Genomic DNA, 9,877 nt, shown 5'->3' with positions numbered 1-9,877 from the left:
AAATTTTTAAAACAAAGGAATTGAAACCTTAAAACTCAATTTCTTGTGTAAACTTGTTTTTATATAACTGATAAATCTTTTTTTACTTGTGTAAACTTGATTTTGACTCCCAAATGTTACTTATATATATAGGTGTTATTTAAAGGACCCAATTATTCAAAAAGGAGAACGCCATCTCAAATGAAAAGACACGCTAGAAGTATAAAAAAAGAATATTTATATAATTGATAAAGATTTTTTTATTAGTGTAAACTTAATTTTGACTCTCAAATGTTACCCATATATATAGGTGTTCTTCAAAGGACGCCACTATTATTCAAAAAGGAGGACTCAAATAAAAAAACACGAGTAGAAGTATAAATAAGGAATATTTATGAAATTGATAAAAAAAAATTTGTGTAAACTTAATTTTGACTCCAAAATGTTACCCATATATATAGGTGTTATTCAAAGGACACGACTATTCAAAAAGGAGGACGGGACCTGAAATGAAAAGACACGACTTGAAGTATAAATAAGGAATATTTATATAATTGATAATTTTTTTATTTGTGTAAACTTAATTTTGACTCCCAAATGTTACCCATATATATAGGTGTTATTCAAAGGAGGCCCCACTATTTAAAAAGGAGGACGTGATCTCAAATGAAAAGACACGACTATAAGTATAAATAAGAAATAAATGAAAAGAGGCTATTTTAAAAAAATAAAATGAAATATGTGAGATAAACAAATCCAAAATTCAAAATGAGTACGGTTGAGGTGAGCCCAACTAAATTATTTTAAATACAAAATTTATTTATTCACATTACTTTATTACATAATTGAGAACCATATCATGATTGAGATTTATAATTTTATATAATTTTTGTTATATTTAGAAAACTTAAATTTGAACCAAAGTCTTAATGAAATTAGTTTTCACATCATATAAATTATATAAGTTTTAAGTAGTAAAATTCCTAAATTTTGTTTAGGATTTCACATTGTTTTTCTTGGATAAACACTTAAAAGTGTTTTTACTAATATTTATTGTTGTTTGAAAGCATTTGCTAGATCAATAAAATTTTATGTTAGATGGTGACACAAATATATTAGTTATCTCTAAAATTAAACTAAATACGAAAAGATTTATACTAAAATGTTAAATACAAATATTAACTTAAATTATTTTAGTTCACATTTTAGTATTTTGTTTAATTTGTATCATAATACTACAATACTAGCTTAATACTAGCTTATTATCGGTGGGTTCTAACACATTTCTATAGAATATATTTTTGTATTACAAAACTTTTATATAAAACATATTGATTATGAAATCAAAGTTCTTAAAAAAATTTAAAAAATTAACCTAAGGTAAAATTGACCTCATTTGAAGAATTAAATTATACAAGAAAATTAAATAACAAAAATAGGTAATCATCGAGAAAAACTTAAAAACTCTCATTAAAATTTAAAAAGTAAAAGTAAAAACACTTGATAACTTAAAATTGTGCTTTGAATAATTTTGTTAAATATTTTATATTTTTGTACAATTTTCCAAACTTTTAAAACCCTAATTTTAACATTTTTTAACATTTTGGGAGTAATAATTCTCAAGTTTCACAATTATTTTAAAAAATGAATAAAAGACAAAAATACTTACTCTAGGACCCTAAACCCAAGTATGGACTCAAACTCAACAAATTTACTATTTTAAAGTTGAACAAACTCTCCTTTTAAAAAATGAATAAAAGAGTAGTTAGGCTTTACTTCCTTTAAATCCTAATTTGGATAGATTTAAGTCACCCTAAATCCAAATTAAGGTTTAAAAGACTTAGCCTAAACCCTATCATAATTCAACCATTTCGAATATTTTAGATTCAATAATTCCTTTAAATTTTGAAAATATTACCATAAAAAGTGCCTAAACTTAATTTAAACTAGGACCATAATTTAGTAATTTTTAATATTTTAAATTAATATTTTCGAGTTAGGTTTTAGAAATAATAAAAATGAAAAAAAATCATAATAATATTCAAAGTAGATTTTTGAAATTTGAAATATCCACAAAATGACACATAAGTTTAAAACACTATAAGTGGAGTGGAAGTCATGAAAATTTATAAAACAAAGGAATTAAACCTTAAAACTCAATTTCATATTGGTTTTGTGTAAAATAATGAAAAATAGTTCAATGACCCTTCTAACATTAATGACTCTAGATTAAAATAAATTAATAAATTGAGAATAACATTAGACCATGTAGCTTAGGGTATAATATTGTGCTATTTGAGCCATTTTGTATTAATGAAGTGACATAATGGTCCCATGCACACTCATATTTATAATTATATAACTATAATTTAAAAGAAAATTAAGGAAGTTAAAAAGAAATTTTATAAGTTTGGTAATGGGAGATGTTTAAAAAGTAACACTATAAAAATACACGATTATGAATTTAATTTTTATGTCTTCACTACAATCCAATTTATAAAATAAAGGAATTAAACCTTAAAACTCAATTTCATGTTGTGTTTTGTGTTGAACAATGAAAAATAGTTCAATGCTGGCCCATCTAACATTTAGGACTCTAGATTAAAATAAAATTAATAAATTGAGAATAACATTAGACGATCTAGCTTAGGGTATAATATTGTTCTATTTCAGCCATTTTGTTTTAATGAAGTGACATATACGTCCCATGCACACTCATATTTATAATTATATAACTATAATTTAAAAGAAATTAAGGAAGTTAAAAAGAAATTTTACAAGTTTGGTAATGGGAGATGTTTAAATAGTAACTCTATACAAATACATTACTATGAATTTAATTTTTATTTCAGCAAGAAAAAACGGGTTTGTGCTAGTACACATCCAATCCTTGAGTTCAAGCATTCGTGTGGATACCGACAAAGCGTAGATCGCGAGAGCGGGATGCGTGGTGATTGTACAAGGTTTGGATCTCCATTGGTCTACAAATTGGTAAAGCATCTTAAGGTAAACAATCTGATCTATGAATTAAATATATGTTTTTCGCATGAATCCTACGATGGGTTTCGAAAATTCTGATTTTTTACGTTTTTAATTAGTATTTCCGTTGCGTTTATGTGCTCTAAACCCAACAGATATCGCAAATCAGCCGCCAATTTATAAGTGTCCCATGATACATTATGCACGTCTTCGACATGTAGGTAATCATCGTCCTCATCTCCATACATTTCTAAACTCTCTTTGTTATCTTCTTTTGCATATTATTCTTTGCCATATTCTTGGGGAAGATGGAGATAGAAATGAATACAAGGTGGTTGTGTGTGTATATGAGTGTGAGAGAGTGATTAACCCCAAAATCTTACCTTCTTGGGGGAAAAGGATAGGGTTTTGGGGTTGGTACCTTTGAATTATAGTCGTTAGTTCTAGGAGCGGAGGACACCTAGATGGGATGCATGCCTTACACGTGTCGGGGAGGGACTTGTTGAGGAATGTTCTGAGGATCCTCTGACAAGTGCCTTGATTATTCCCATCAACATGGGTGACAGTTGTCCCTATAACACGTGTTGGGACCTCCAAAGATTGGGCTTGCGAGACTGGGCCAGTTAGGACTAGTAGTGTGCGGGACTGGATTGAGTTAGGGGTTCAGACCTTGTTCTTGCAGGAGCTACATGTACTATCAGTTGGTGGATAAGGATCCAGAAAGAGCTATCCCTTTATTCTCGAGAGCAATTAATTAAGGAGATAAAGTGGACAGTGGTTTGAAAGATATGGCTATTTGTTATGAAACAACAAAATCGATCCGAGGAAGCCATTGAGGTCATTCAAAATATGATGTTCTGATAAGTTTTAAGAGTCTCTTGATAATATGTTGTCGGATCTTTACAAGAGATGTGGCAGATTAGATGACCAAATCGCGTTGTGAGGTACAAATTGTTCATCACCTCTGTCAAAATTATCGATATTTTATGACAAAAAACATAGCTCAATATATGCTTAATATGTTTTAATAGGTGTAATTTATTTATTAAATAATTTTGTTATAGCATTTTTTGTAAAAAAACATCACATAGATATTAGTGTTTTTCACTAAAATCGATATTTTTGTGACAAATAACATAGCTCATGATATGTTTAACATGTTTAATTAGGTGTAATTTAGTTATTAAATAATTTATTTATAGCATTTTATGTAAATAATCAACACATAGACATCTGTTTTTAACTAAAATCGATGTCTAATCGAGTATAGACATCGGGTATTCATCGATGTCTAGAATAGATATCACCGAAATCAACATCGGTTGGGAACCAACATAGACATCGGCCAAAAAGCGATGTCTATGGACTTTTTTCTTGTAGTTCCTGGAGACGTGCTCGTATACTCACCCACCGATACGAATTGGATCCAATTAACATTTGCTCCGAACTGCATGCCAACTTTGTCTGTGATTAACCCACACATATCCGTGTAAGAGCCCAACAATTAGTTTACAAAAGTTGCTAGACTCGATGCATGAAAGAAAATAATACAAAACAATGTCACAATAAAATGTGAAATAAAACAATATACGAGTCAAATCAACAATAAATTCAAAAAGGAATTTGAAACGAAATTAGGAATGCGTCCAAGTAGGTACACATGGAGTATAATAAAGTCATAATTCTAACGAATCAACAATATGTTTTCCAAATATTTTATTATTTTAAAAAGTGAGAAAAGTAGAGATTCATTTTGGAAGATAAGCAGTGAGTGTGAAAGTATCAATTTATAATTTGGACTTAATAAAATTACTAAAGAATATTTAATTATAATTCAAACGAAATGATAAAAGGGTTGTGAATTAATACCTCATTATTTTGAACATAAAAAAGATAAAGAGTAAAGAAAATCATATCAATAGGTGTCCTTACAATATACAAGAATAACAATTTTGTAGAATCATTAGAAAAGAATTGAAATGATAACAGATCAATTTAATTTAAGAGAAGGGAACAAGAATTTGTACATATATTTTAAATATAAGATAAGTCCAAAAACTAAGGAATGCATATTTATAATTTTAAATAGATGAAAAGAAAAGTTTAGAAATTTGTACCTCAACGTAGCTAAAAAATTAAATTAAAGAACATCTTTTAAACATATATCACGGACTTGGATCTAAAAACCAAATTTAATCATCATAAGTCTTTGCAGAGACACAATGCAAGTGTGTGTGATTATAGTATGATTATTCTAATATTTATATAAGCAAATGCGATATCATGCTTAATTACCATAGTTGAAAGAATATATAAATAAAGTTAGACAATGACTAACTAAAGCCGGGACCACTAGAGCGAGAGCAATATAAAATTAAAATATTAGTATACCTATTTAAAATAAAATTTAATAAACAAACATTACATATATATATAACAATGCAAGCTAACAACTACTTTAATTGAGATTAGAGAACTATTAACCAAAATAATATATGATTTTCTTTTATTTATAAAAAACCACAATTAAATTAATTATTAAAATGTTGTAAACTTCTTTAAGAAATCTCAACAAATTATAATAACTAATTTCACACAAGTATAAATCTATAAGCTAGTACCAATTAGGTATTAAAAATTAATTTAATATGATGGGAACAAACCCTTTTTTATATAAATATAAATAATTTGATAATTTAATCAAAAAAAATGAATGAGAATCTTGTATGTTAATTTTGGAAAGGGCACAGTATATATTAGGGATCCTGACACACCCAGGCATGTTAAATGTGATTTTAATATTATAAGAATAATTTACCAAATTATGAAGTTATTTAAGTAGTCCACACATGAATTTACTTCTAGTAAAGCTATAGAAGGTTGTTCGGTGGTACATCATCAAAATACACACATATTATATACTAATAACATTAGTAAATGTTGTTCTCAAATTTGTAACTCATAAGGACACGTTTAATCTTGATTTCAATATTTTTGAAATCTAAAAAACTTAGATGCAAGGTATTTGGACTTAAAATTTTTGTGAATATAGAAATATGAAGTGAAAATCTGCCTCAAATCAAATCAACCAAGATACTTTAAAATTGATAAATTATTGTAATCTTTAAAAGTATCTTATAATATGCATTGAATATGCCTCCTTGTATGGATATTTTAAGATATAAAAATAAAAAAACAAATTATTAATGAATAACACATGGTTCAAAAAAATTTAAAATTGAAATCCAAATTAAATATGTCGATCCATTTTATATCAATATATTTGACTTTAACAGCTTGCATTAAAAATAATATTATCCACGCTTTTAAAAGGAGTTGGTAACAGTTAATATTTTTATCAGACTGGCTATTGAGTTCTCGATAGTTTTTGGCCTTTCGATTCGACAAATTTGGAACTAGAAACTCTCGTTAGAATTGCGAATTTATTAAACATGTCAGTTTAGTTCAAAAGTTATATATGTTAAACTTAAATTTTTTACAGAAATTATTGTAACTACTGCTAGCTGAAATTAACTCGAATAAATTTATCTTTTACGTAAATAATAAGGCAAAATAATAGAGTCCATTTATGTCATGAAATACAATCGGATGTCATTGGAATTGGAATAGCACTATTATGTATTTTGCAAAATATGATAGTTAAAATTAATGTAAATATTTTCATTTACAACTTTACTTTCGTAAGTGATTAAAAACATTAATTTTTATTAATTACTTTGTTTGAATAAATAATAATTAATACATTTTTTGAATTTTTGACACGTATTGATATTACTTTGAGATCTTGAATTAGGAATTCTTGTTAAAATCTGCAAATTTTTAAGACAAGATATCATTTAAGTTTCAAATTTTAAAAAAACTTCATTTTTGAAATATATATATCATGTATGAACTTTATAGCCGTTTCCAAACTTATTAATTGATTGCTAGAAGTTGGTTGGAATAAATTTAATTATAAAATTAAATTTTACTACAAATTACTGGAGTTCATTTATTTTACGAATACGGTCGAATGTCATTACGTTTTTTGAAATATATGTCTATTGAAACTACATAATTATTATAATTTACGATTTAACTTGTATTAGTTATTTAAAAAATCATATTTTAAAATTATTGTTTATCAATTAATCTGCAAATTTGTAAATATATACATATATAAAATTGGTCCTAGATTTTAAAATTTTTATGCAACCTTATTTACATATCTTAACAATTTTCTTTTTGCAAACCACCCCAAATTATTTGATACAAAACATGAAATTTTTTTACAAATATTTAATCTCAAACTTACTGATAAAAGATAAGGAGAAGGTATGTATAGAAGGTATGTATAGTGTGGGTTTAGGCCCAATACAATGTAACACATGAACCGTTAAGGTACCCAAAAAATTGTTTTTCGTATGACCACGTGTAATAAAACAATTCGTCAGTTTCCAAAAAACTGCAAAAAGAATACGTCGAGCACCCAATCCTAGGTACATAGCAGTGACTCTAGCAAAATGAAAAATCTTATAAATACAGAAAAAATATTCATTCCTGCAGGTTCCAATATATTGCCGCATCTTTAGTTCAGTGTTCTTTTCCTACACAACTTAACAGCAGCAGCCATGTTGTTCAGCTGATATCTAGAATTTTTGTCTGAAATAATGTTGAATCTCCCTGACTCTCTTTATCCCGATCCGATAAAAGGTGACAACAGTGTTATGTCGAATGGTGGTGCACCTGCTAACAACAATGGTCCTAGTGATGGTGGTAGCAAAGCTATTGATTGGCCTTCTGCTAGTGTAGAGGACTTGGTTGTGTTTCTTGGAGATGGGGTCTCTCCACTTGATTGTACTAGGTGAGGGGGTCTTGGTCCATCAGTTGAGCCTGCTTCACCCTAGATCTGAATTGGGCCATAGCCAGGTTGCTTATACCCTATTATTTGCCCCCCACTCCCTTATGCATATTTTCTGAATGAGGGAGTAGAGTAGTGTAACGTAGTTGTTGTCTTAGGAAAAAATTCTTCTTGTTTGTTGCCCCCCTATCTGGGTCAGGTGTTAAAGAGACCAATTCGGATTTAGGTAGAGAAAATTGGTTACCTTTGAAAAATTTCTGCTTTTTTGTTGCCCCCAATCTGGGTCTAGTGTAGTAAGGACATATCCGGATTAAGGTAGATGACCTTGTTTGCCTTAGAAAAAATTCTACTTCTTTGTTGCCCCCCAATCTGGGTCTAGTGTCGTAGAGACAGATCCGGATTAAGGTAGATGGAATTGGTTGCATTAAAATAGTTTCTTCTTAATTGTTGCCCCCAGTCCGGATCTGATGTTGGAAAGACCAATCCGGATTGAAGTGTGAGAATTTGGTTGCTTTGAAAAAAATTTGTTTCTTTTGTTGCCCCCAAATCCGGGTATAATATAATAGAGATAGATCTGGATCAAGGTAGATGAAATTGGCTGCCTTGGAAGAATTTCTGCTTAATTATTGCCCCCCAATCCAGATCTGGTGTTGAAGAGTCCAATCTGGATTAAAGTGTGAGAAATTGGTTGCTTAGAAAAAAAATTGCTTCTTTGTTGTCCTCTAATCCAGGTCTAGTGTAGTAGAGACAGATCCAGATTAAGATAGATGAAATTTGCTTCCTTAGAATAATTTTTGCTTAATTATTGCCCCACAATCCAGATCTGGTAGTGGAGAGTCCAATCCGGATTGACTTGAGAAAAATTTCTACTTCTTGAGGACCACTGATCCTGGTTCACCAGGCTCTGGGTAGGGGTCACTGATCCGGGTTGAGGACTTTGGATTCTGGAAAATGGCGAATTTGTAATATTTTTGCCGATTCCCCCCCACTATTTTGAATTATGGCGTAGTTAATTCCTTGAAACTCGCCCCGTAATCATTATGTGGTTTAATGTGCTTTTATGTGTCTGTGTATATATATATATATATATATATATATATATATATATATTTGGTTTTAATTTATCTGTAACTGCTACTCGGACCAATCATGCCCTGCCACGTGGAAGGGGCTGCTCACCTTCCCACGCCTATATTTTATTATTCTCGCCAAAAAACACCCAACAATCACTATTTTCCTCTCTTTATTCTCTCTAATTTCTTGGAGTTTCTGTCGCGATTTGGGGGCTTGGATCTTGCTCTTTGCTTTTACCGTATCTCGCTCGATTTCTTTACTCCAACACTTGTAAGTTTTCTTCTCCTTATTCACGTATTTTCTTCTTCGAGTTCTTGCGGTTTGTTCGAGTTTTTTGCATGCTTCGATTGGCTTCTTAATCCGTGAATTAGTGGTAGAAATATGTTTTTTTGGCTTCATTTTTGTGGTGGATATGTTTTTTGTGCTTATGTATGCTCAGATCTATGGGTTTTTCGGTATTTTTGGCTTGGTTTTGATTGATTTTTCTGGGGTTTGGGTTCAATTTTCTGGGTTTTACCGTGGCTTTTCTTGATGTTCTTTGTTTGAATATATGTATGTATATAATAAAATTTGATGGTTTGGTTTTTGATTTTCGAACAATCTGTTTGTGAGGGGGTTTATTGCTCTGCTTCGGGTAGTGGGACATAATCTGGATCCTGGTAGGCTAGAATCAAATGTAATAGGATGTTTAATTATGATATTGGTTGTTTAGATCCGGATCTGTGTTAGGGTTCCGGATCCGGGTTCATTTTTTGTTACCCGGATCGCTGTTGAATCTGGAACTGTGAATGTGTTTAAGGGATTGATTTTGTTTTCATAGTATGTGTGATCGGATCATTGATGTTTTTCCGGGTTGGACTTGCATTATCGGTCCAGGTCATTAGGTTATGGTAAAGTTAACATAACGTCCTTGATCCGGACCGCTTAGCAAAAAATATAAAAATTGTAGGATTCTAGACTAACTCACCTTGATTTTAATAGGTA

This window comes from Apium graveolens, chromosome 2, assembly GCF_009905375.1.
Source record: "Apium graveolens cultivar Ventura chromosome 2, ASM990537v1, whole genome shotgun sequence".
Lineage (NCBI taxonomy): Eukaryota > Viridiplantae > Streptophyta > Magnoliopsida > Apiales > Apiaceae > Apium > Apium graveolens.
This window is presented reverse-complemented; position numbering follows the sequence as displayed.